Source organism: Hemitrygon akajei, chromosome 8 (assembly GCF_048418815.1).
Source record: "Hemitrygon akajei chromosome 8, sHemAka1.3, whole genome shotgun sequence".
Taxonomy (NCBI): domain Eukaryota; kingdom Metazoa; phylum Chordata; class Chondrichthyes; order Myliobatiformes; family Dasyatidae; genus Hemitrygon; species Hemitrygon akajei.
The window spans coordinates 152,559,041-152,584,585 of NC_133131.1; positions in this window are offsets into that span (position 1 = coordinate 152,559,041).

Sequence of the window (25,545 nt, forward strand, 5' to 3'; positions counted from 1 at the left end):
ACTGCATGGTGAGGCATAGCTCAAACACCATCTACAAATTTGCTGATGAAACAACCATTGTTGGTAGAATCTCAGGTGGTGACGAGAGGGCGTACAGGAGTGAGATATGCCAGCTAGTGGAGTGGTGCCGTAGCAACAACCTGGCACTCAATGTCAGTAAGACAAAAGAGCTGATTGTGGACTTCAGGAAGGGTAAGACGAAGGAGCACATACCAATTCTCATAGAGGGATCAGAAGTGGAGAGAGTGAGCAGCTTCAAGTTCCTGGGTGTCAAGATCTCTGAAGATCTAACTTGGTCCCACCATATTGATGTAGTTATAAAGAAGGAAAGACAGCAGCTATACTTTATTAGGAGTTTGAAGAGATTTGGCATGTCAACAAATATGCTCAAAAACTTCTATAGTTGTACCGTGGAGAGCATTCTGACAGTCTGCATCACTGTCTGGTATGGAGGGGCTACTGCACAGGACTGAAAGAAGCTGCAGAAGGTTGTAAATCTAGTCAGCTCCAACTTGGGCACTAGCCTACAAAGTACCCAGGACATCTTCAGGGAGCGGTGTCTCAGAAAGGCAGCGTCCATTATTAAGGACCTCCAGCACCCAGGGCATGTCCTTGTCTCACTGTTACCATCAAGTAGGAGGTACAGAAGCCTGTAGGCACACACTCAACAATTCAGGAACAGCTTCTTCCCCTCTGCCATCCGATTTCTAAATGGACATTGAATCTTTGGTCACTACCTCACTGTTTTTTAATATACAGTATTTCTGTTTTTACACATTAAAAACAATCTATTCAATATACATAATTGATTCACCTGTTTATTTATTAATTATTATTATTATTTTATTTATTATTATGATTATTTTTCTCTCTGCTAGATTATATATCGCATTGAACTGCTGCTGCTAAGTTAACAAATTTCACGTCACATGCCAGTGATAATAAACCCGATGCTGATTCTGATTCTGAAAAACTTTGATTTAAAACATCACTAAAAACACCTTTTTTGAAGTAAATTGTGTTGTTATTGCTGCAAAGAGCGAAGGGGCAAGCAATGGCAAGGTGAGTTTCGGCCGTGAGCGGAGATGATACGTTGCAGAATCTATGTAGATGAAGTGAGCCATTTGGAGTGGAGAAGTCGGAACAGTGGAATTCCGATGCCCATACAACTGGCCCTGGTGTGAGGCTAGATTGCTCTGGTTGCCATGCCGACTTGAAGAGCTTGAGAGCAGCTTTGGGCTGGGCAGCAAAATCTGGGGCCGTACCAAGTCGATGGACAGCATGGTCTAGGCCTTGAGCCCTTCACAGTAGCCGGGTCCTAGTGCGAGGTATGATCCTGTATTCAGACAATTTAAGGGCCGGTCCAGATTGGAGACGAGAGCCGATTTCACTCGCTCTCCGTGATGTTCACTCCTCTCTGCAGGGAGCCAGAGCCTTTTGCTCTTCTGTTGTTGGGTTAATTTAAACGCTGGCCCAGAAAGACAGGGCATCAGGATCCAAGGCGAGTGCCGATTTCGCTCGCCCTCTCTGATGGTCACTCCTCTCTCCACGTTGCTGAGGCTGCTGTGCTCCATGCCCGCTAATTTGATGAACTGATAAGCGAGGCCTCAATTTGGTTCAGAATGATGTTGTCTGCTTCAATTTTTTTCTTTCTCTTGCACATCAGATGATGGTCTTTTATTTTTTCTTCTTTAATTGGGTTCTATTGGGTTTCTTGCTTTGTGGCTACCTGCCATAGTGGGGTGTGTCAGGAATGGACAGGAGGAGGAGTATAGGAAACTGATACAGGACTTTGTGATATGGTGCAACTCAAACTACCTGCGTCTCAATATCACCAAGACCAAGGAGATGGTGGTGGACTTTAGGAGATCTAGGCCTCATATGGAGCCAGTGATCATTAATGGAGAATGTGTGGAGCAGGTTAAGACCTACAAGTATCTGGGAGTACAGTTAGACGAGAAGCTAGACTGGACTGCCAACACAGATGCCTTGTGCAGGAAGGCACAGAGTCGACTGTACTTCCTTAGAAGGTTGGCGTCATTCAATGTCTGTAGTGAGATGCTGAAGATGTTCTATAGGTCAGTTGTGGAGAGCGCCCTCTTCTTTGTGGTGGCGTGTTGGGGAGGAAGCATTAAGAAGAGGGATGCCTCACGTCTTAATAAGCTGGTAAGGAAGGCGGGCTCTGTCGTGGGCAAAGTACTGGAGAGTTTAACATCGGTAGCTGAGCGAAGGGCGCTGAGTAGGCTACGGTCAATTATGGATAACTCTGAACATCCTCTACATAGCACCATCCAGAGACAGAGAAGCAGTTTCAGCGACAGGTTACTATCGATGCAATGCTCCTCAGACAGGATGAAGAGGTCAATACTCCCCAATGCCATTAGGCTTTACAATTCTACCGCCAGGACTTAAGAACTTTTTAAAAGCTATTATTAATGCTTTTTGAGATAGTGATTTTGATGCATATCATATTTTTTTACTGAGTTAAGTATTGTATGTAATTAGTTTTGCTACAACAAGTGTATGGGACATTGGAAAAAAGTTGAATTTCCCCATGGGGATGAATAAAGTATCTATCTATCTATCTATCTAAGCAAACCTATCTTAAGGTTGTATGATTTATACATTCTTTGATAATAAATGTACTCGAATCATTGAATCTTTGATTGGCATAAGATACACAGTGTCATGCAGACAATAGACAAAAATATTAATGAATACATGGAACATGAGTGTGGTGCAATTCCAAAATATTCTGAATTACTGTCAGAAGCAGGGACCCCCATCTTGGTAAATGCTATTGAGAGGGGGCTACAGCCCAGGTTAGAAGAAATGTTCACTAAAAGTTGTGTGGGATGGGCGGGGGAAGAATTAAGCAAAGTAGTAAATGTTTTACAGCCTTGCCAGAGGCAGTTACAATATCAAAATATTAGGACATGAGGATAAAATACTTGTATCCACAGCGAGGGCCACCTCGCAGGGTTGGGGCAGTGGGTGCAGCAGAGGGACGGGAAAGAGATGCCTGTTGGGGCTGTGTTTTGCTTGCAGGCAGTTTCACCACTGGGCTCGAAGATGCCTTTGGCACCAAGGCAACTTTAAAGGCAGCCAGCTCCTGCCTCCACTGCGGACTACATAGCTTACTGTAAACAGTCCATTTCGACAACATCCCTAGCCTCCACTGTAGGGGTGTCACACCCAAATCCTGCACGATGTAAAGCTTTCTGAGCCTGTTATTCCTTTGACTGTAAATCAGACTTCTTTAATTTCTTGAGCCCTTTGCATCTTGCACCTATAACCTCCTAGCTTCTCACATCATCTCTCCCACCCCTCACGTGGTCTCAACTATCATGCACCAACTCGTACTTCTCCTGGCCTCACCTTCTTATTTGGCCTTCTGTCCTTTTCCTTCCCAGTTTTGATGAAGGGTCTCACCCCAAACTGAACCGTTTAGTTCCCTCTTTTGAAGCTGCCTAACCTGCTGAGATCTACCAGCATTTTGAGTGCGTTGCTCAAGATTTCCAGTATCTGTAGAACTTCTTGCGGCTCCATAAAGTTAAGCTTTAAAGAGTGCTTGATCAGGCAGGGAATAGAGTGTGCAGGCAGTTGGGATTAATTTAAATTGGTACCAGGGTTGGATCAGCCATTGTGGACTGAATTGTCTCTACCAGTGCTGTACTGTTTTATGTTTTATGAAGGGGAAAACAAATTGGATAGAATCTCATTTAAGTTGATGTATCTGTTTAAAAGAAAATCACACCCTATGGTGAAATGATTTCAGGGCTGGTAGAGCCCAAAGTATTCATGGTAGAGCTAACAACTCACCAGCACGTTTATATCAGCTGCACATCTCAGAATGATAGACTGGTTAATAAACAGCAGATTCTGCAGATGCTGGAAATCTTCAGCAAAACACAAACAAAATGCCGGAGGAAATCATCAGGTCAGGCAGCATCTAGGGAGCAGATTAAACAGTTGATGTTAAAGGGTTGAGACCCTGTGGTGAACTACATATACCTGTCTGGACTGCTCCTGTGGCTCCTCCCACAGACCCCTGCTGACTGCTCCTGTGGCTCCTCCCACAGACCCCTGTATAAAGGCGACTGAGGCCTGTTGCCCAGCCTCATTCTCCAGGATGTAGTGTTGTTCATTCTTCCAGTCAATAAAAGCCGATATCTCGCTTCTTACGTCTCACAGTGAGTTATTGATGGTGCATCAGACCCTTCATTAGTGAGTCCTGTTTATCCATCAATCGTTTATCCCCCTCCATGGATGCTGCCTGACTTGCTGAGTTCCTTCACCATTTTGTGTGTGTTGCTGGTTAATTGGATTTGAGATTATGTTCAGGTTGAACTGGAAAAGTTTGGAAACTGGTACTTTAAAGGATAAAATATTTCAAAACAGTCTGTTAATTGGAAGTTTACAAAAGCTGTGTGATGACAGACTGTATGTTTTTTTTTGGTTTAAATCTACAACCGTTACCTTGTAAATTGATCTCATCTCATGTCCTGTTCTCATTGTTACCATCAGAAAGGAGGTATACACCCAACCATTCAGGAACAGCTTCCCTTCTACCATCCAATTTCTGAATGAACATTGAACCCATGAACACTACCTCACTACTTTTTTAATTGCTGCTTTTTCATTACTTATTTAACTACTGATTACTTACTGTAAGTCAGTTTTTTTTCTCTATTTTCCTGTATTGAATTGTACTGCTGCCGCAAAGTTAAACACATTGCATAACATATGCCGAGGATATTAAACCAGATTCTGGTTTTGATCGTAGCTTTTGAGGAGCAGTGATTTGTACCTCGTGGAGAAGAATGTGTAGACTCGCTGCTGGGTACTTAGGTTACCTACATGGATTACTCAGTAACTCATTGTTGACTCCTAGGTAGTTGGTTTCGGCAGGTGTCAGATGCCAGTACAGAAACTAGAATGGTATTGCCAAGAATTTAATTTAGAAGCGATTTGAATGAAGTTTCCAAGATATTAAAAGAAATGACAGGGTGAACAGAGGGAAATTAAGTCCACAGTTGGTAATCCAAATTTTGAAATTTAATTCAAATGTTTCTGCATCTCTATTTCTCCCCATTCCATGATAGATTTTTGGTAGCTAAAATATTAAAATATATGGGGAAAGTTGGCTTTATGACTAATAGACTCTTTCTGGGCTTCCAGCTGGATATAGATATCGATTTTAACACATGTTTTGATGACAAACTCTGCCATCTTCATCAAGAATGATGCGTGTCTAGTCTGATAGTATATATACCCCCATCGTCCATCCCTCCTGATTGGTTAGTTCTCAACCAATCATGTTTCCGCTGTACCACCTTGTTTATAATCGAATTCCAGTTCTTACTTAGAGCAGAAACTTCACCTTTGTTAAAATTCTTTTTCTCTAGTTTTATTTCAATGGCTTCCTCTATGAGGTGGTCCCCAAAGCCATTGGCGCGTCGCAGTAGTTTTGTGCCAATGACGTCAATCCTATGGCCTGCATCAAGAAGCATAGGAGGTGTATCCGTTTGGGTTACCGGGAGAAATTGGCGGTGCACAATGGCCATATTACATTCACAATGGCCACATGATTGACTTGGATGGCACAAAACTACTGGAACAAAAAGAACTGGAATTCAATTGTAAATAAGGTGGGACAGCGGAAACCTGGTTGGTTGAGAACTAACCAATCAGGAGGGATGGATGACGGGTATATGTATCACTGAACGAGACGTGCCTAGGCCTCATTCCTTATGAAGATGGTAGAGTTTGTCATCAAAATGGCGGTTAAAATTGATACCTGTACCTGACTGGATGCCTGAGAAGAGTTTATTTATCATATACTCAGGGAAAGCACTAAGTCCTTTTTTAAGGCTTTAGGGACTCGGTTGCAGGCTAGTCTTTGCAATTATGGCAGGGTTCAGTGGTTCAATAAACAGTTTTTGCTCCTATGTTCCAAGGTACCTAGGCTGGTCAAAATAAATAAAACTTGCAAGTCTTCACCTCTTCAGAGCTGCCAGGCCATAAAACAGATAGAAGCAGCCACCTGTACCACAAGTGTCTTCTTTCAGAAAGAGTGTCTGAATGTTTTCTGTTTGAGAGCGTCTAAGTTGTTCCTTGGTGTTGTTCCATGAGACCATAAGACAAAGGAGCAGAAGTCGGCCATCCAGCCCATTGAGTCTGCTCTGCCATTTAATCATGAGCTGATCCATTCTCCCCCACCTTCTCACCATAACCTTTGATGCCCTGGCTACTCAGATACCTATCAATCTCTGCCTTAAATACACCCAATGACTTGGCCTCCACTGCCACCTGTGGCAACAAATTCCACAGATTCACCATCCTCTGGCTAAAAAAATTCCTTTGCATCTCTGTTCTGAATGGGCGCCCTTCAATCTTTAAGTCATGCCCTCTCGTACTAGACTCCCCCACCATGGGAAACAACTTTGCTACATCCACTCTGTCCATGCCTTTCAATATTCGAAATGTTTCTACGAGGTCCCCCCTCATTCTTCTAAACTCCAAGGAGTACAGTCCAAAAGCTGTCAAACATTCCTCATATGTTAACCCTCTCATTCCCAGAATCGTTCTAGTGAATCTTCTCTGAACCCTCTCCAACGTCAGCACATCCTTTCTTAAATAAGGAGCCCAAAACTGCACACAGTATTCCAAGTGAGGTCTTACCAGTGTCTTATAGAGCCTCAATATCACATCCCTGCTCCTATACTCTATTCCTCTAGAAATGAATGCCAACATTGCATTCGCCTTCTTCACCACCAACTCAGCCTGGAGGTTAACCTTAAGGGTATCCTGCACGAGGACTCCCAAGACCCGTTGCATCTCAGAACTTTGAATTCTCTCCCCATTTAAATAATAGTCTGCCCGTTTATTTCTTCTACCAAAGTGCATGACCGTACACTTCCCAACATTGTAATTCATTTGCCACTTCTTTGCCCATTCTATCCAAGTCTTTCTGCAGACTCTCTGTTTCCTCAGCGTTACCGGCCCCTTTGTATTGTGGCGACCCACTTTCTGCGCAGGCGAACCAGCTCACAAATAGCCAGCGCATGGGGGGAGACTTTGGTAATGCACCTCTGACGTCATTTCCGCCTGGAGAGGGCGGGCGCTAGGGATTAAATGCCAGTGCCGCGAAGTTTGAATAAACTAGTCTCGAAACGACTTACCAACTGCGTGTCGTTATTTCAGCGCTGTGTGTAGCACATCGCTACATTGGTGACCCCGATGGTCCAAACGGGATTTGGACCAAAGATGACTGACTCTTCATCTGTTCACTCAGTTTCGCTAAAACTGCCGACTTTCTGGACGCTGCGACCACGCGTGTGGTTTAGCCAAGCAGAAGCCCAGTTCCAGATTCGGCAGATATCTTCTGATTCCACGCGTTACTATCACGTGGCGAGTGCCCTTGACCAGGAGACGGCCACCCAGGTTGTGGATTTCATACAGTCGCCCCCGGAAGAAGGGAAATATGAAGCATTCAAAGCGCTGCTCATTGGGACCTTTGGCCTCTCATGCCGTGAGCGAGGTGCCCGCCTACTTCACCTGGACGGTTTGGGAGCCAGGCTGCCGTCAGCATTGATGAACAAGATGCTGGCCCTGGCTGACAGACACAAGCCCTGCCTCATGTTCGAGCAAGCGTTCCTAGAGCAACTGCCCAAGGACATACATCTGCTGCTGGCCGACGCAGATTTCAGTGACCCCCGGAAGGTGGCGGCCCGGGCAGACGTGCTGCGGAAAGCCAAGAGAGAGAGCGTGGCACTCGGATTACCAGGCCACGCGCCCAACAGCAGACCAGACCAGGCCCGGCAGGGGGCACAGAGGCAGGAGTGAGGAGGCCAGTGATCAGTGGTGTTTCTACCACCAGCGGTGGGGCACAAAAGCCCGCCGTTGTCACCCGCCCTGCAAGGGCCAGGGCCAGATGCCGCTAATGACTATGGCGGCTGGCCACCAGGACAGCCCCTTGTACGTCTGGGACAAACAGTCGGGATGCCGCTTCTTGGTCGACACTGGAGCGGAAATCAGCATCTTGCCCCCGATGGGGTACGACACCCGCAACAGGAAGCCAGGACCCACCCTGAGGGCCGCAAACGGCAGCACGATACAGACCTACGGCACCCGCACAGTGCAGCTGCAGTTCGGCGCCAGCCGGTTCACGTGGGACTTCCCACTGGCTGCGGTGGCCCAACCACTCCTGGGGGCGGACTTCTTGCGAGCTCACAGCCTGCTGGTCGACTTGCAAGGGAAAAGACTGGTACATGCTGAGACTTTCCAGACGTTCTCCCTGGGTGAAGCCAAGTTGCCGGCCCCACACCTGGACTCCATCACGCTGTCGGACAACGAATTCACCAGGATCCTGGTGGACTTTCCATCGATTCTGGCACCGCAGTTCATGGCAGCCATGCCCAGACACGGGGTTCATCACCACATCCCGACCAAGGGACCACCCCTCCACGCCTGTGCACGAAGGCTACAGGTTAGGCTAGAGAGGGTGCAGAACCAGCTCACAAAGGTACTGCTGGACCTGAAGTGGTTGAGATATACGGACGGACTGGATAGGCTGGAATTTTTTTCCCTGTGGTGAGGAGGATGAGGGGTGACCTTAGGAAGGCTTATAGTGTACTAAAGGGCCTGGTGGGGTGGATGCTAACGCTCTTTCTAAAGGTTAGGGGAATATAAAACTAGAGGGAATATGTTTACGAAGAGAGGGTAAAGATGTAAAGGGGGTCTGGGGGAGTCAGGAGTGCTGGGTATATGGAATGAGCTGCCAGAGGAACTGGTAGAAGCAGTCACAATTACAATGCTTAGAAGACAAGTGGATAGATTTGATAGATTTATGGGACATGAGCCAAGGGAGGTTCTTGGGTTGATAGGGCCATTGGGCTGAAGGTCCCATTTTCATCATGTATTACTCGAATATTCCAGAAGGCTTTGAATGCCACGGGTGACACATTGGTGCATTGGCACCATTGCTTTGCTGCTCCAGTAGAATTTGTACATTTGACATTGGGCCAGCACGGTGTGTAGCAGTTAGCGTACCACTATTACAGAGGCAGTTATTCCATTTCACTTCCGCCACTCTCTGCAGTGAGTTGTACGTTCTCCCCGTGACCACATGGATTTCCTCTGGGTGCTCTGGTTTCCTCCCACTATCCGAAGATATACAAATTAGTAGGTTAATTGGTCACATGGGTAATATTGAGTGGTACAAGTTCATTGGGCTGAATGGCTTGTTACTGTGCTGTATCTCTATGCAAAAATAAGCCATATACCTGTACATTTCCTCTGGCTGATCTGGTTTCATCCCACATGCCAAACTATGCTGTTAGGTTAATTAACCACTGTAAATTATTCAGTATTGTAAGTGAATTACAAAAGCAATTTGATTGACAGTTTGATTGAAGGAGTGAGGCAGGAGGAAAAATGAAATGGGATTAATAGGGTAGTTCCACTGGGAGCATACAGGGATACTGTGAGCTAAGGGTTTTCCGTCTGTCTTGTTATAAATAAGAGAAGTTTTTGTGAGATGCCAAAACTTGGCCATTCTTCTATTATATCTGGCCTCATCATGTAAGAACATTATGTCCTCTCCTATCCTGATCTCATGGAAGTAGAATAATTATATCTTAAACTTCGCTTTTCAGCAGTGAAGTTCTATGTAATCCAGTTTGACCATGGACAGGGAAACGTTTATATTTTACATGATTTAATGGAAGTCCAAAAAAAAAAGTCAATGTTTTGGGCTGAGGCCCTTCTTCAGGACTGGAAAGGAAGGGGGTAGAATAAAAAGGAGGGAGGGACAGGAAGATGGACTAGCTAGAAGGTAATAGGTGAATCCAGGTGGGTGGAAAAGGGAAAGGGCTGGAGAAGAAGGATTCTGATAGGAGAGGAAAGTGGACCATGGATGAAAGGGAAGAAGGAAGGAAAGCAGGGCGAGAGATAGGCAGGTGAGGAAAAGTAAGAGGCCTGTGCCCCTGGCCTTGACTGCCTCATTTTCACCATGGATGCCCAGTCCCTATACAGCTCTATCCCTCATCAAGAAGGCCTTAAAGCTCCCCACTTCTTTTCCAACAAAAGACCCAATCAGTTCCCTCCATCACCACCTTCTTCCATCTGGTAGAACTGGTCCTTGCCCTCAAAATTTTTTCCTTTGGCTATTCCCACTTTCTCCAGGCTGAAGAAGTAGCCATGAGTACCTGCATGGAACCCAGCTATGCTTCCATTTTCATTGTCCATGTTCCAAACCTTCACTGGCAATGATCCCCCACTCTCCCTGTGCTACATTGACGACTGCATTGGTGCTGCTTCATGCACCCACGCAGAACTCATCAATTTCAACAACTTTTTCTCCAACTTTCATCCTGCTTTTAAACTCACTTGGTCCATTTCTGACACTTTCCTCCACTTTCTTCATCTCTCTATCTCCATCTCTGGAAACAAACTGTCTAGCAACAATTTTTGTAAACCTAGCAATCCTCATGGTGATCTTGACTGTACCTCTTCTTACCCTATCTCCTGTAAAAATGCTAATCCCTTTTCTCAGTTTCTTTGTCTCTGCTACATCTGTTCCGAGGGTATCCTTTCCTTACTGGGACTTCAGAGATGTTCTCCTTCTTGAAAGAACAAGGTTTCCCTTCCTCCACCATTGATGCAGGTCTCACCTGCATCTTATCCCTTTCCCAGACATCTGCACTCACTCCATCTTCCTCTTGTCCTCACCTACCATCTCACGAGGTTCCGCATCCAACACATCATTCTCTGCAATTTCTGTTATCTTCAATGAGATCCTACCACAGAGCACATCTTTACCTTACCCCACCCTCTGCTTTCCACAGGTATCACTTTCTCTGTGATTCCTTATGTCTGTTTGTCCCTTCTCACCAATCGCCCTCCTGGCACATATTGCACGTGACAGACATGTGCCCATTTACCTCCTCCCTTACCTCCATTCAGGTCCCCAAGCAGTTCTTCCATGTGAGGCAGCACTTACCCTGCAAACCTGTTGGATCATCTGTTGTATCCAGAGCTACTAATGCGGCCTCCTCCATATTGGTGAAACCTGACATAAATTAAGTGCTTTATCGAGAACCTTTGCTTCATCACTAAAAGAGGAATTCCTGGAGGCCAACCATTTGAAATTCTATCCGCGTTCTTGTTCTGACCTGTCAGTTCATGGCCTTCTGTTTTGCCACGATAAGGCCACTCTCGGGGTGGAGGAGCAAGGTGTCATATACCATCTTGGTAGCCTCCAACCTAACGGAATGAACATCAATTTCTCCTTCTGGGAATTTTTTTCCCTTCCTCTTCACTCTTCTTCTATTCCTCATTCTGGCCTCTTAACTCTTCTCTTCACCTCCCCTTGGAACCCCATTTTTTTTCTTTTATATTACATATTGCATTGAACTGCTGCTGCTAAGTTAACAAGTTTCCCGCCACATGTCGGTGATAATAAAACTGATTCTGATTCCTTCTTCCCTTTCTCCCATGGTTCACTCTCCTCTCCTATCAGATTCCTTCTCTAGTCCTTTACCTTTCCCACCGTCTTGGCTTCACTTACCACCTTCTAGCTAATCCTCCTTACCATACCTCCAACTTTTTATTCTGGCATCTTCCTCCTTCCTTTCCAGTCCTGAAGAAGGGCATTGGGCAAAATGTCCACTTACATAAACATTCACTTCCATAGATACTGCCTGACCTGTTGAACTCCTTCAGCATTTTGTGTGTGTTGCTTTGGATTTTCAGCATCCGCAGAATCTCCTGTGCGAATTGATCTTCTGTATCTGCCGACAGAGGGCGTGATGCCTTTCTCAGAACACTTGTCTAGAATTTGGCTGCCCTCTCTACAATAAGGTCTGTGCCTCATGCATTCAGTCAAGATGAAAGGCTAACAGAGTTCAGGAGAGTTGGCTGACAAAATGGACAGGTTAAAAGAGTACCCACAACAATATGGAGACTGTAAATACTTGAGTGTTTCTTTTAGCTGTCACAAAGTACACTTTTCAGGGTGATTTGGGTGTTACTATTAGCAAAATTGCTAAATTCTGAACAATATATTGGTTGATTATGTCAGTCTGGCATTCTGAATATGCACTTGGTGGCCATTGTAAAAGGTACACCTGCTCCTTAGTTCTAAAATCTAATCAGCCAATCATGTGGCAACAACTCAATGCATAAAAGCATGCAGACATGGTCAAGAGGTTCAGTTGTCGTTCAGACCAAACATCAGATCGGGGAAGAAACGTGATCTAAGTGACTTTGGCCGTGGAATGCTTGTTGGTGCCAGACAGGGTGGTTTGAGTATCTCAGAAGCTGCTGATTTCCTGGGATTTTCACATGAAACAGTTTACAGATCATACTGTGAGAAACAAAAATAATGTTCAGTGAGCGACAGGTCTGTGGGCAAAAATGCCTTGTTGGTGAGTAAGATCAGAGGAGAATGGCCAGACTGGTTCAAGCTGACAGGAAAAGCAACAGTAACTCAAATAACTACCTGTTACAACAGTCATGTGCAGAAGAGCATCTCTGAATGCACAATATGTTGAGCCTTGAAGTGGACGGGCTACAGCAGTAGAAGACCACGAACATACAGGAGATACCTAATAAAGTGGCCACTGAATTTAATTTAAATAAACAGCATGGATGCAAAGCAAACTTTATTTCCAGTTCTAATCACTGATCAGCAGAATTGGGAATCTAGGCAGGGCTATTTCATTGTACCATGAAACATTATGATAAAAATAGCTCTGTCAGATCAAAACTGTCGAGGCATAACCACCAATGATATGCTGAAATTTTATTCAGCCACTTGTTTCAAAGCAAGCTATTTGCAATTTTACAACAATTTTACAAAGAGTGACCTTTATGTAAGTGTGCAGGTTGTGTGTCCTAGAGCCAGTCGCTCTCTAGTTTAGGAACATAAAATCACATGCATTCCTTTCCAAATAGAACTCTTGCATAAGTAACGGTGGAGAAGACCAGGAGCATTCCAGTTCTGCAACACATATTGCGTCCTACAGTAAAAAAAAAATTGTCTTTCGCTTAATCTAAAAAAAATTCTCACTTCAGTTAACAAATTGTTAACCTGAAAAAAAATCTTGTCTGTGTTGATGTAAATGCTGCTCACCGTTGAGGACTGCTTTTAAATTGACCCAGATTATGCGTAGATGTATCACAGTATAGTCACACAGAGGTCGCTTCTGGTAGGCTGAAATTGAAAGTTATAGGAAGAGGGAAAGGGTGGACCACTGGTGATGGACTCTTGAACTGGTGTGCGTAACTTCACAGACCTCTGAACTGATCTCGCAACCTATAGACTCCCTTTCAAGGACTCTACAATGCATTTTTTCAGTGTTATGTATGTACCGTATGTATTTATTTACTTGCGTAATTTGCCTTCTTTTGATATTGGCTGTGCAAGTTTTTCATAAATTCTGTTGCATTCTTTTATTTTCCTGTAAATGCATGCAGGAAAATGGATCTCAAGGTAGTATACGGAGATATATGCATACTTTGTAATCAGTTTATTTTGATTTTGACTGTCTTTAGAATAGGGAAGTCAGGGAGAGGCTATTGAAAGTCCTTGAAGCAATCACAAATATCTCATTTCCTGAACATTTGAGAGAAAATGCTAAAAATGTGCTGTGATCAGTTGGCAGGCTCCACACTGTAAATCAAAAGTGGCTGAATTTTGATTCATCTAAAATCAGAAACAGGAAACCATATAGTCTCAAAGAACCACGACTGAACTTGCCTAGACCCACTCGCGGTGAAGCTGCAGTTGATTTCCTTCAGCACCTGACTGCCAGATGACCAAGTTCACACCCCACAAGTTTTAACTAAAGTATATTATGCTCACTGAGAGTACGTTTAGTGCTTTGTTTAAAACACTGTTCCTCTTAACAAGATCATTTGAGTCGTCTCCTAGTCAATTTTACGTTCTCTAAATTTTGACTCATTTTACTGATTAGACCCCTGGCTCAGTCTGGATCTTGTCATCCTGTGCCTGCTGATCTAAAGCCATATGGCATGGAAATTCAGAATCAGAATCAGAACCAGAATCAGGCTTATTATCACCGGCATGTGATGTGAAATTTGTTAACTTAGCAGCTGCAGCAGTTCAATGCAATACATAATGTAGCAGAGAGAAAAATAATAATAATAATAATAAATAAAACATAATAATAAATGAATAAGTAAATCAATTACGTATATTGAACAGATTTAACAAATGTGCAAAAACAGAAATACTGTATATTAAAAAAGTGAGATAGTGTCCAAAGCTTCAATGTCCATTTAGGAATCGGATGGCAGAGGGGAAGAAGCTGTTCAGCCTAAATCATTCATGTTGACTAAGGCATCTTCTGTCTGCATTTCACCCACTTCCTTCTAAAGCAGGGGTTCCCAACTTTTTTTTATGCCATGGACTTGTCTATGACCCTCATTATGTTATATACCTCAGGGTTTCCCCTCTCTAAAAACCTATCCCCTCTGGTTTTCAAACCCCACTTCAGGGAAAATGGATAAGTGTGCACTCACCCTGGTTATGCCCCTCATGATTTGATACACCTGTATAAGGTCACCTCTCAGTCTCCTACACTCTAAGGGATAAAGTGCTAGTCTGTCCAAACTTTCCTGATAACGAGGTTGATGTTTTGGGCCGAGACCTTTCATCAGGACTCTGAAGGGTCTTGGCCTGAAACGCCATCTGTTCACTTCCCTCCATAGAAGCAGCCTGACCTGCTGAGCTCCCCCAGCAGTTGCACAAGGTTTCCAGAAATTGCAAAATCTCTTGTTTTTTCCGCATGTATTCCACACATTGTCCCTGGCTCTTCTGCCTCCCAGCAAAATTCTGCATTTAGATCATTGGGTCCTTCAGTTGTTACAGATCAGAAAGCGATCACTTGAATGATGAACTCTATCCCAGCTTCTTGATAGGCAGCTGTATCAGTCCCACTTCCTCCCTCATTTGCAACAGATCTGCAAATTATTCTTTCCTACGTCCATCCAGTACCCTTTAGAAGGCAGTGATCAACTGTTCCCACAAAACCTGCTCCTGATTGATTAGAAGAACACCAGTTTAGTTCAGTGTCCTAATCTGGTTGCCTCATTATAGGTAGGATATGACCATAAGAATTAGACTATTTGGCACATCAAGTCTGCTCCGCCATTTCATCATGACTGATCCAATTTTTTTCTCAGCTATGATCTCCTGCCTTCTCCCTGTATCCCTTCGGGCCCTGACCAATCAAGGATCTATCAACCTTTGCCTTAAATATACATACAGACTTGGTCTCCATAGCTACCTGTAGCAAAGAATTCCACAGATTCACCACTCTCTGGCTAAAGAAGCTCTTCCATATCTAAGTTCTGAAAGGACACCCCTCTACTCTGAGGCTATCGTCTTAGACTCTCCCACCATAAGAAACATCCTCTTCACATCCACTCTATCAAGGGGTTTTACCATTTGATAGGTTTCAATAAGGTCATCCCTCATTCTACTGAATACTAGTGAATACAGGCCCAGAGCCATCAAACGCTCTTTATATGACAAGCCATTCAATCCTGGAATAATTTTTGTGATCCCCTTTGAACCCTCTCCAGTTTCAGCACATCCTTTCTAAGATAAAGGGCTCAAACCCTTGCTCACAATACTCCAAGTGAAGCCTCAACAGTACTTGATAAGGTTTCAACCTAACATCCTTGCTTTTATATTCTAGTCCTCTTGAAATGATTGCTAACATTGCATTTGTCTTCTTCACCACAGACTCAACCTGCAAATTAACCTCTTGTCATGGTCCGGATTGGTTCCCCTTTAAATTTAGTTAGGTTGCGTTATGATCCGGACCATCAACTCCTTGTTCCCTTCTAATTCTGTTTCACGTGTCCCTTGAGCTTGGCCATTAAGGTAATCTACTCTCGACCCGAACCGGCAGCTTATAAGCCCCTGGCTTTAGCCGTTCAGGGTGAGAGTGTTAAGAAGCCTTCGCAAGTCGCCGTCGCTACCACAAGCCAGAGTGATCCAGCCTGCATCGGAGTGCCGGCCATTCGCCTTCCTTCGCCAGAGTGGGTCCGGGCAAGGTCAAACTGCCAGGGGTGAGTTGAAGGCGGAGTCCTGACTCGATGTTCATGCCCCATGTCCGTGTCTACCCCTCGAAGAGTCCCGGCTCGGTGCCTGAGTTGTAGGCGGAGTCCTGGCTCGATGTTCATGCCCCGTGTCCGTGTCTACCCCTCGAAAAAGAGTCCCGGCTCGGTGCCTGAGTTGAAGGCGGAGTGCTGGCACGACGTTCCTGTCCTGTGTTTGGTGTCCATGTTCTCGCTGTGGTGAATCAAGGTCCTAGTCTCCAAGTCCAAGGTCCGTGATGATCCAAGTTCCCAATGTCCAACTCCAAGGTCCGCGGCGGTCCATGTTCCCAGTGTCTAAGTCATGGCTGCGGCGGTCCAAAATCCCTGTCTCCAAGTCCAATGTCCGCGGCGGTCCCAGTCCTCAGGGTCCCAGTCGTGGCCGCGACAATCCAAGTTCCCAATGTCCAACTCCAAGGTCCGCGGCAGTCCACGTTCCCTAATCTCCTAGTCCAAGGTTCGTGTTCCTCTTTGTCCTCCTTGATTTCCCGGTTCTGTATAGCGAGTAATAAACGCTATTTTATTGAACCTAAGAAAGATGAGTCTGTGTCCTGCTAGTGTGTCCTCTCCCAGCACCCTTGCTCCCACCTTGTGATACCTTTAGGGAATCGAAGTCCCTTTGCACCTCAGTTTTTTTTCTATTTTCTATCCATTTAGAAAATAATCAACCCTTTCATTTCTTCCCTCAAAGTGCATGTCCATCTGCCACTTCTTTGCCCTTTCTCCTAATCTAGGTCCTTCCGTGGCCTCCCTACTTTCTCAAAACTACCTGCCTCTCCACCTATCCTCATATCGTCTACAAACTTTGCATCAAAGCCATCAATTCCATCATCCAAATCATTGACATATAATGTAAAAAGAATCAGTCCCAGCACAAACCCTTGTGGTACACCTCTAGTTACTGGCAGCCAGTTAGAAAAGGCTCATTTTATTTCCCTCTTTGCCTTCTGCCATTCAGCCACTGCTTTATCCATGCTAAAATTTTCCCTGTAATACTATGGGTGGAATGGCGGAGCAGACTCGATGGGTCGAATGGCCTACTTCTGCTCCTTTGTCTTGTGATGTTGTGAAAAGCATGCTGATCATGGTCTATTTTATCATGTGCCTTCAAGTGCCCTGAGACCTCATGCGTAATAATCGACTCTGATATCTTTGCAACCACTGAGGTCTGACTAAGTGCCCTGTAGTTTCTTTCCTTTTTCCTCTCTTCCTCCTTGAAGACTGGAGGGACATTTGTAATTTTCCAGTCCTCCAGAACCATTCCGGATCTGGTGATTCTTGAAAGATCATTACTAATGCCTCCACGATCTCTTCAGCCTCCTCTTTCAGAACTTTGGCACGTACACCATCTGATCCAGGTGACTTATACGGAAGCCTTAGAGTGGGTGCAGAGGAGATTCATCAGGATGTTGCCTGGATTAGAGAGCATATCTTATAAGGAAAGGCGAAATGAACAAGGGCTTCCACTTTGGTGTGAAGCAGGATAAGTTGCCTCTTGATAGGGGTGTTTAAGAGGCATAGAATCAGAACCTGGTTTAATATCACTGACATATGTTGTAAAATCTGTTGCTTTGAGGCAGTAGTACAGTGCATTGCATTAAAAAAAAACTATAAATGACAATAAAAATATTACAATGAGTAAGCAGTGCAAAACAAGTGCAAAAATAGTGACAAACCAGAGATTGAGTGGGCAACCAGAGACCGTTAGCCAGGGTGCTAATGGCTAATATGGGAGCACAAGCTTTCAAGATGATTAGAGGAAAGTAGAGGGGGCATATCAGGGGTATGTTTTTTACGTAGAGAGGCATTGTCAGGGGTGGTGGTAGAAGCAGATATATTAGGGATGTTTAAGAAACTCTTAGATAGGTGCATGTATGAAAGGAAAATCTATGTGGGATGGAATCGTTAGATTGATCTTGGAATAGGTTAAAAGGATGACACAAGATTGTGGGCCGAAGGGCCTGTACTGTACCATTCAATGCTCTATGTTCTACAAAAGCAAGAATTAGGAGCAGGAGTAGTACATATAGCCATTCTACCCTGCTCTACAATTTATCAAGATCGTGGCTGGCCTCAGCTACAAGCAGAAGAATTATTCTTCATATCTTACTTGTATCTTTTGATACAATTATCGATCTGTGCTCCCAAGAAAGCACATCAGCACCTCATCGTCCTCAGACGGCTGAGGAAAGTCAGCATGGCCATGATGATCACCGCCAATTTTTATAAATGCAACACAAATAATCCTATCCTGATGTATCACTGTTGGTATGGTAACTGCTCTGCCTAGGACCACAAGGAACTGCAGAGAGTTGTGAACACATATCAGAGCATCATGAAAAACAGCCTCCCTTCCTCTCACTGCCCAGTAAAGTAACCAACATAATCAAGGACACCTTCTACCCCAGACATTCTCTCTTCTCTACTCTCCTTTTGGGCGGAAGGCAAATATATCACCAGGCTCAAGGACAACTTCTATCCCGCTGTTAGAGTATAAGGTTCTTGAATGGACCTCTTACTCAATAAAGTTAAACCCTTGATCTCTCAATCTACCTCATCATGGCCCTTGTAGTTATTTGTCTACCTACACACTTTCGTGTTACCTCGATGCATGGAATGATTTGTCTGGATCCTCCGGCGGACCACAACCTTGTCATGATTTGGAGGCTTGCGTGCCTCACCCTGACTGGTAAAACAAAATTGCAATGGAAACAGCAATGAAGAATCCTTCTGCATCTGAGTGTGACGATATTCCTGAGTCCAAGGGACTGGCAGTAGTGAAAACCAAGAGGAAGCTGCTGACACGATGAAGGAAACGTTGAACAGCACCAGAGATGGAGGACCTTCGTTGCTGCCCTAAATGCCAGTGGCGTAACGGGCAGTAAGCAAGTAAACAAGATCTCCGGTTGGCATGCAACCAAAAGCTTTTCACTGTATCTTAGCACATGCAGCAACAATAAACCAATTACCATTTCTGAGGTAAATCAAAACATGCTTCACTTGTCAATCAAAACATGACTGTTAATAGTTTCTAATACACTACAGTACCGAGGTTTCTCATATTGAATTGACTTTATTTCTTACATCCTTCACATACCTGAAGAGTAAAAATCTTTATGTTACATCTCCATCTGAATGTGCAATGTGAAAATTATAGTAATTTGTAATAAATAAAATGTACTATAAGATATACAGTGGAACAGCTGGTGTAGATTAGAAATACAATTGTGTCAGCGTGAACTAATCAGTCTGATGGCCTGGTGGAAGAAGTTGTTGGTCCTGGCTTTTCTGCTGTGGTACCGTTTCCTGGATGGTAGCAGCTGGAACAGTTTGTTGGGGAGACTCGAGTCCCCAGTGATCCTTTGGGCCCTTTTAATGCACCGTCGCTATAAATGTCCTGAATCATGGGAAGTTCACATCCACAGATGCGCTGGGCTGTTCACACCACTCTCTGGAGAATCCTGCAATTGAGGGAAGTACAGTTCCCATCCCAGGCGGTGATGCAGCCAGTCAGGATGCTCTCAATTGTGCCCCTACAGAAAGTTCTTAAGATTTGGGGACTCATGCAATTGTGAAGTGCTAATCTGAGCAGTATTACAATTGCTACAGATGACATAAAATTTATGTGGTTGAGCATTCATATGACAAGTTACTATGGTGTGAGACAACAGGCGTTGAAGTCAGAGTCCTCATTAGTGATTAGTAATTAGTGATGTAAATCAAAACAGTTGCAGATTGTTCCATTAAGGAGAGGGATGGCTATGACAAGTAATATAGTCATCTAACTCTCAGTAATTTTAAGACTTACTTAGGAGAAGGGTTTAGGACAGATATAACGCATGATGTGCGACAACATCTGTTTGTACATAATATTGGCACACTCTATTGAGTGTGCAGTTCTGTTAGACAAGGTTAGGGTGTTGAGTTGAAACCTAATTGGAACTCCACATGAATACACCAAAACCATAACTACAGATACAGTTGACATACAGCAGTACGTCACTACCTCACTTTTTTAATATATATTATTTTTGTTTTTTTGAATATTCAATGTACGTATACTGCAATTAATTAATTATTATTATTTTCCTTCTGTATTATGTATTGCATTGAACTGCTGCTGCTAAGTTAACAACTTCCATGACACACGTCAGTGATAATAAACCTGATTCTGATTCTGATATATGATGAAATCTCCAAAGATGCCTATTCAGGTATGTGCATGAATCAAATCTGACATTAAAACTGTCCCTTATTTCTGATCAAAAGAAGCAGAGCTAAGGAAATTGGAAAGAAATGGAGTTTTGACCAAAGTCATGCAGAGTGATTGGGCACATCTGATTGAAGTTGTACATAAACCAGAAAATACAGTAAGGAAAGTAACCGTAAATCAGTCAATAATGAACAATATCCTTTAACAACTTCCCAGGTTCTGCTTGCATAGTTGGTAGAGTTTTCTTGACCAAAGTTATTTTTTCTTTAAGTGCTTATGTATGGTGTTCAATGGTAGAGAATAGTCAGATATGCCTCACAATGAGTAAGCATTGCAACCGAGGTGCAAACTTCACAGTAAATCTGTTACCAAGCCATGGAGCGGCTGATAATACAGAATCTGAGGCCACAAACCAGGCACGCCCAGGATCCTCTTCAGTTTGCATATAAGGAGAAGGTGGGAGTGGAGGATGCTATCACGTATTTGCTGCACAAATCACTCTCTCACCTAGAGGGGGTCAGTTGTGCTGTGAGGATTACATTCCTTGACTTCTCTAGTGCCTTTAACACCATCCAGCCCAAGATCTTAAGGCACAAACTAACGGAGATGGGAGTAGACTCTCACATGGTGGATTGGATAGTGGACTACTTGACAGATAGACCTCAGTATGTGCGGTTGGGAGACTGTAGGTCTGACACGGTGGTCAGCAGCACAGGGGCGCCGCAGGGAACCGTACTCTCTCCGGTCCTGTTCACCCTGTACACATCAGACTTCCAATATAACTCAGAGTCCTGCCATGTGCAGAAGTTCGCTGATGACACGGCCATAGTGGGGTGTGTCAGGAATGGACAGGAGGAGGAGTATAGGAAACTGATACAGGACTTTGTGATATGGTGCAACTCAAACTACCTGCGTCTCAATATCACCAAGACCAAGGAGATGGTGGTGGACTTTAGGAGGTCTAGGCCCCATATGGAGCCAGTGATCATTAATGGAGAATGTGTGGAGCAGGTTAAGACCTACAAGTATCTGGGAGTACAGTTAGACGAGAAGCTTGACTGGACTGCCAACACAGATGCCTTGTGCAGGAAGGCACAGAGTCGAATGTACTTCCTAAGAAGGTTGGCGTCATTCAATGTCTGCAGTGAGATGCTGAAGATGTTCTATAGGTCAGTTGTGGAGAGCGCCCTCTTCTTTGTGGTGGCATGTTGGGGAGGAAGCATTAAGAAGAGGGACGCCTCACGTCTTAATAAGCTGGTAAGGAAGGCGGGCTCTGTCGTGGGCAAAGGACTGGAGAGTTTAACATCGGTAGCTGAGCGAAGGGCGCTGAGTAGGCTACGGTCAATTATGGATAACTCTGAACATCCTCTACATAGCACCATCCAGAGACAGAGAAGCAGTTTCAGTGACAGGTTACTATCAATGCAATGCTCCTCAGACAGGATGAAGAGGTCAATACTCCCCAATGCCATTAGGCTTTACAATTCTACCTCCAGGACTTAAGAACTTTTTAAAAGCTATTAATGCTTTTTGAGACGGTGATTTAGATGCATATCATATTTTTTTACTGAGTTAAGTATTGTATGTAATTAGTTTTGCTACAGCAAGTGTATGGGACATTGGAAAAAAGTTGAATTTCCCCATGGGGATGAATAAAGTATCTATCTATCTATCTATCTATCTATCTATCATATATGACCTTGAGATTCACCTTCCTGCAGGCATTCACAGTAAAACAAAGAAATCCAATAGAATCAGTGAAAAACTACCTACAAAGACTGACAACCGATGTGCAAAAGAACACAAACTGTGCAAATACAATAACAAGTAAATAAATAATACTGAGAATACGAGTTGTAGAGTCCTTGAAAGTGAGCCTGCAGGTTATGGAATCAGTTCAGTGGTGAGTGAGGTTACCCATTCTGGTTCAGGAGTCTGGTGACTGAAGGGTAATAACTGATAATGGATATGGTGGTGTGGGACCTATGGCTCCTAGATCTCCTTCCCAATGGCAGCAGTAAAAAGACAGCATGGCCTGAATGGCCTGGAAGTTTGCTGTGTTCTGATCGTTACTGTCAGTACAGAAGATAACGTACACACTCGGTCAATGTGAAATTGAAGCAGTCTAAGTTTGCCTGTCTATGGCCAGAAGTGGTGTCCCTCAGTTCAAAGTAAATATTCATGCATTGAAACTTTTTATGATGAGGTTGATATTGCCTTTGACATAAATGGTCCACAGAATGTCTTGAGAGCTTTGTTCTTTTCTACGAATTTCTTAATATTCAGTTCCTTGACTGATCTGGCAATGGTGTTAACAGTGATGCATCAGCTTCTTCCAAGAACAAGAAAATGATCGGGGATGATCAGCAACTGAAAGTAATTGATCAATGTGTGCACAGTTTTAACAGTGAATCATGGACATGGTGAAAACTTTAAAGTTAACATGTAATGCTTCCAATTTATGGTGTCAGTGCTGCCAGTCACATTTTGGATGATGGGTGGGGACAGACTATATAACCTGCTTTCAAGGTTCAAGATACATTTATTATCGAGGTATGTATGCAGCGTACAACCCAGAAGTTCATCTTCCCACACACAACCATTGAAACAAAGAAAACCCTGGAACCATTCAAGGAAAAACATCAAACCACTCCCCAATGCGCAAAAAAAACACACACGCACATCACATAGGACAAAAAAAAGAAAAAAAAGTGCGAACTTAAAACAAAAGCGAAAGAGTCCAGGCATATTCGGTTCAGCTCAGTCCAGTTCAATCTGGTGCTGCGTCGTTTATTATCTGCAGGCTGCCCTGATCAGAATAGCAACGAGAAAAGGAGTGACCAGAAACCAGAAACACATCATAATGTGACCCACAGAGTCCAGTCCACAAACAGCACCGATTAAACCTTGCCCTAGATCCGGGGCTGCAGCACAATCCTTCAGCACCATCGAGGAAGAGGGAGAGAGAGAGAGAGGGAGAGAGAGAAAGAGAGAGTGAGAGAGAGAGAGAGAGAGAGGGAGAGAGAGAAAGAGAGAGTGAGAGAGAGGGAGAGGGAGAGAGAGCGAGAAAGAGAGGGAGAGAGAGACGGGTGGGAGAGAGAGAGAGAGAGAATGGAGGGGAGAGATTGAGGAAAAGAGAAAGAGAGAGGGAGGGGAGGGGGAGGGGAGAGAGAGATGGGTGGGGGGAGAGAGAGAGAGACAGGAGGGAGGAAGGGAGGGAGAGAAAGAGAGAGACTATCTGAATGCAGGGACCATCCACTGACAGCAGTAAGAGAGAGAGACTGGTAGGTCAGCGAGAAATGAAGGCCATCATGGGCTTGCAGACCATCTCTAGACCTCTTGGCCTCGAGGCCGTGCGCTTCACTCAAAACATCACCGAGCACCCTCGGAGAGAGCAAAGTGCCAGATCATTCCATCGGCTCCATAACACACCACAAAAATGTAGGTTACAGGCTCCAACAGTAGCAGAACCACATTTGAAAGAAAAAGAAGATGTAGAAGATTTGAAAGAAGTAGTTTTGTGATCCATCTGAAGGGTGTCACCCTTGTTCACATGGTTTGCTGCCACCATCTTCTGCAGTGTTTCCCTGCATTATGAGGGATTTGTGTTCCTAGAAAAAAGCCATTTCATGACTTTCTACAGCAATACCCTATTTTGAATCCCATGTTATAAGTGGACTGTGAGAAGATCTTTTTCTCAATGCCTTCAAGGATATGAGGTCTGTAGGCAAAGGTTATCTGATTTTCCGGAGACAGAAGAGAAAGGATTGTTGTTTTAATTAACCAGATGTTGCACTGTTTGGTAATGTATTGATATGCAAGTACTAACAGAAGAGACTGCCTTGTCAATTTCCATAGCTAATCCTTTAAGTGCCTCCCCCACTATGAAATGGCAACCTGCAATTATTGTCCTTGGTAAATATTTAGATTTCTTTTATTTATTTATTTTATATTTTATTTATTGAGATACAGCGCAGAATAGACCCTTACAGCCCTTTAAGCTCTGCTGCCCAGCAACCCCCCCACAACTTTTAATACAAGCCTAATCACAGGACAATTTACAATGACCAATTTAACCTACTGACTGGTACGTCTTTGGACTGTGGGAGGAAACAGGAATACCCAAAGGAAACCCACGAGATCTTCGGGAGAATGTACGAGCTCTTTACAGGCAGCGGCAAGAATTGATCGCCAGCACTGTAAAATGTCGCACCAGCCACTAAGCTACCATGCCACCCTCTCACAAGTTCCATAAAAATGCATTTTTCTTCTAAACTTTAGATTTTTTGTAGTGATGTATGAACTTCCATTACCTAAACTGCCATAATGTGGGGTACTCTAGATTTGCATCTTGGGAAATGGATCTTAGCATTTAATTTTCAGCATGATGAAATGGCTTCAGCTTTTGCCAGGATGACCCCATGCCTTGTTATAGATCACAAATTGTTACTGGAAATTCTATTCCCTGGGACAGTAACTTCAGCAAGTCCAAGGATGCAGAAGTGTGTGGTTTTGCAGTTGTAGTATTTTTGTATCATTGAGCATCGCACGTGAAAGGAAAAAAATATATATTTGATGGAATTCTGTGCAGTTTTCTGTACGGATCATCTGACACTGGTAGGGAAAGTCTAATTGTCATATTGGAACATGTAACATTTGCTGGTAACAGCCAATGAGAATGATCTGACAGCTCAGCTGGATACTTTCGTAAAGCAAGTCTATGAACACATTTCAATTGGCCTGCAAAGATGTTCAAGTGAAGATTTATAGCAGGTTTGAACTGGCGACAAGCCAAGGTTTTTCAAAATAGGAACACTGAGTAGTTATCCTGAATGTTTTCAGAAAGTTCTTTTAGCCAAGCTACATTTGGAACACACTGCCACAATTAACGTAAAAGTTTTTGCCAGCAATCTGTGTATTGGCTGAATACTGATAAAGTTTAAGAAGTCATATGAGTGTGCACATCTTGCCAGCAAAACAGAGCAATTCCTTCTCAGATACCACTACTTCTGTGGAAATAGCCAACTCAACCATTCCAGCGAGTTCATTCTGTTAAAAGGAGAATGACAATTTTCTTGTTCTTCTTGGCATGCACTCAAAATGGATTGAAACCAGCTGTATAGGTACTTGTCTGACACCTGAATGAACTGTTGAAGATTTAAGCTGGATCTTGTGCTTACGGAATATTGACTGAAATA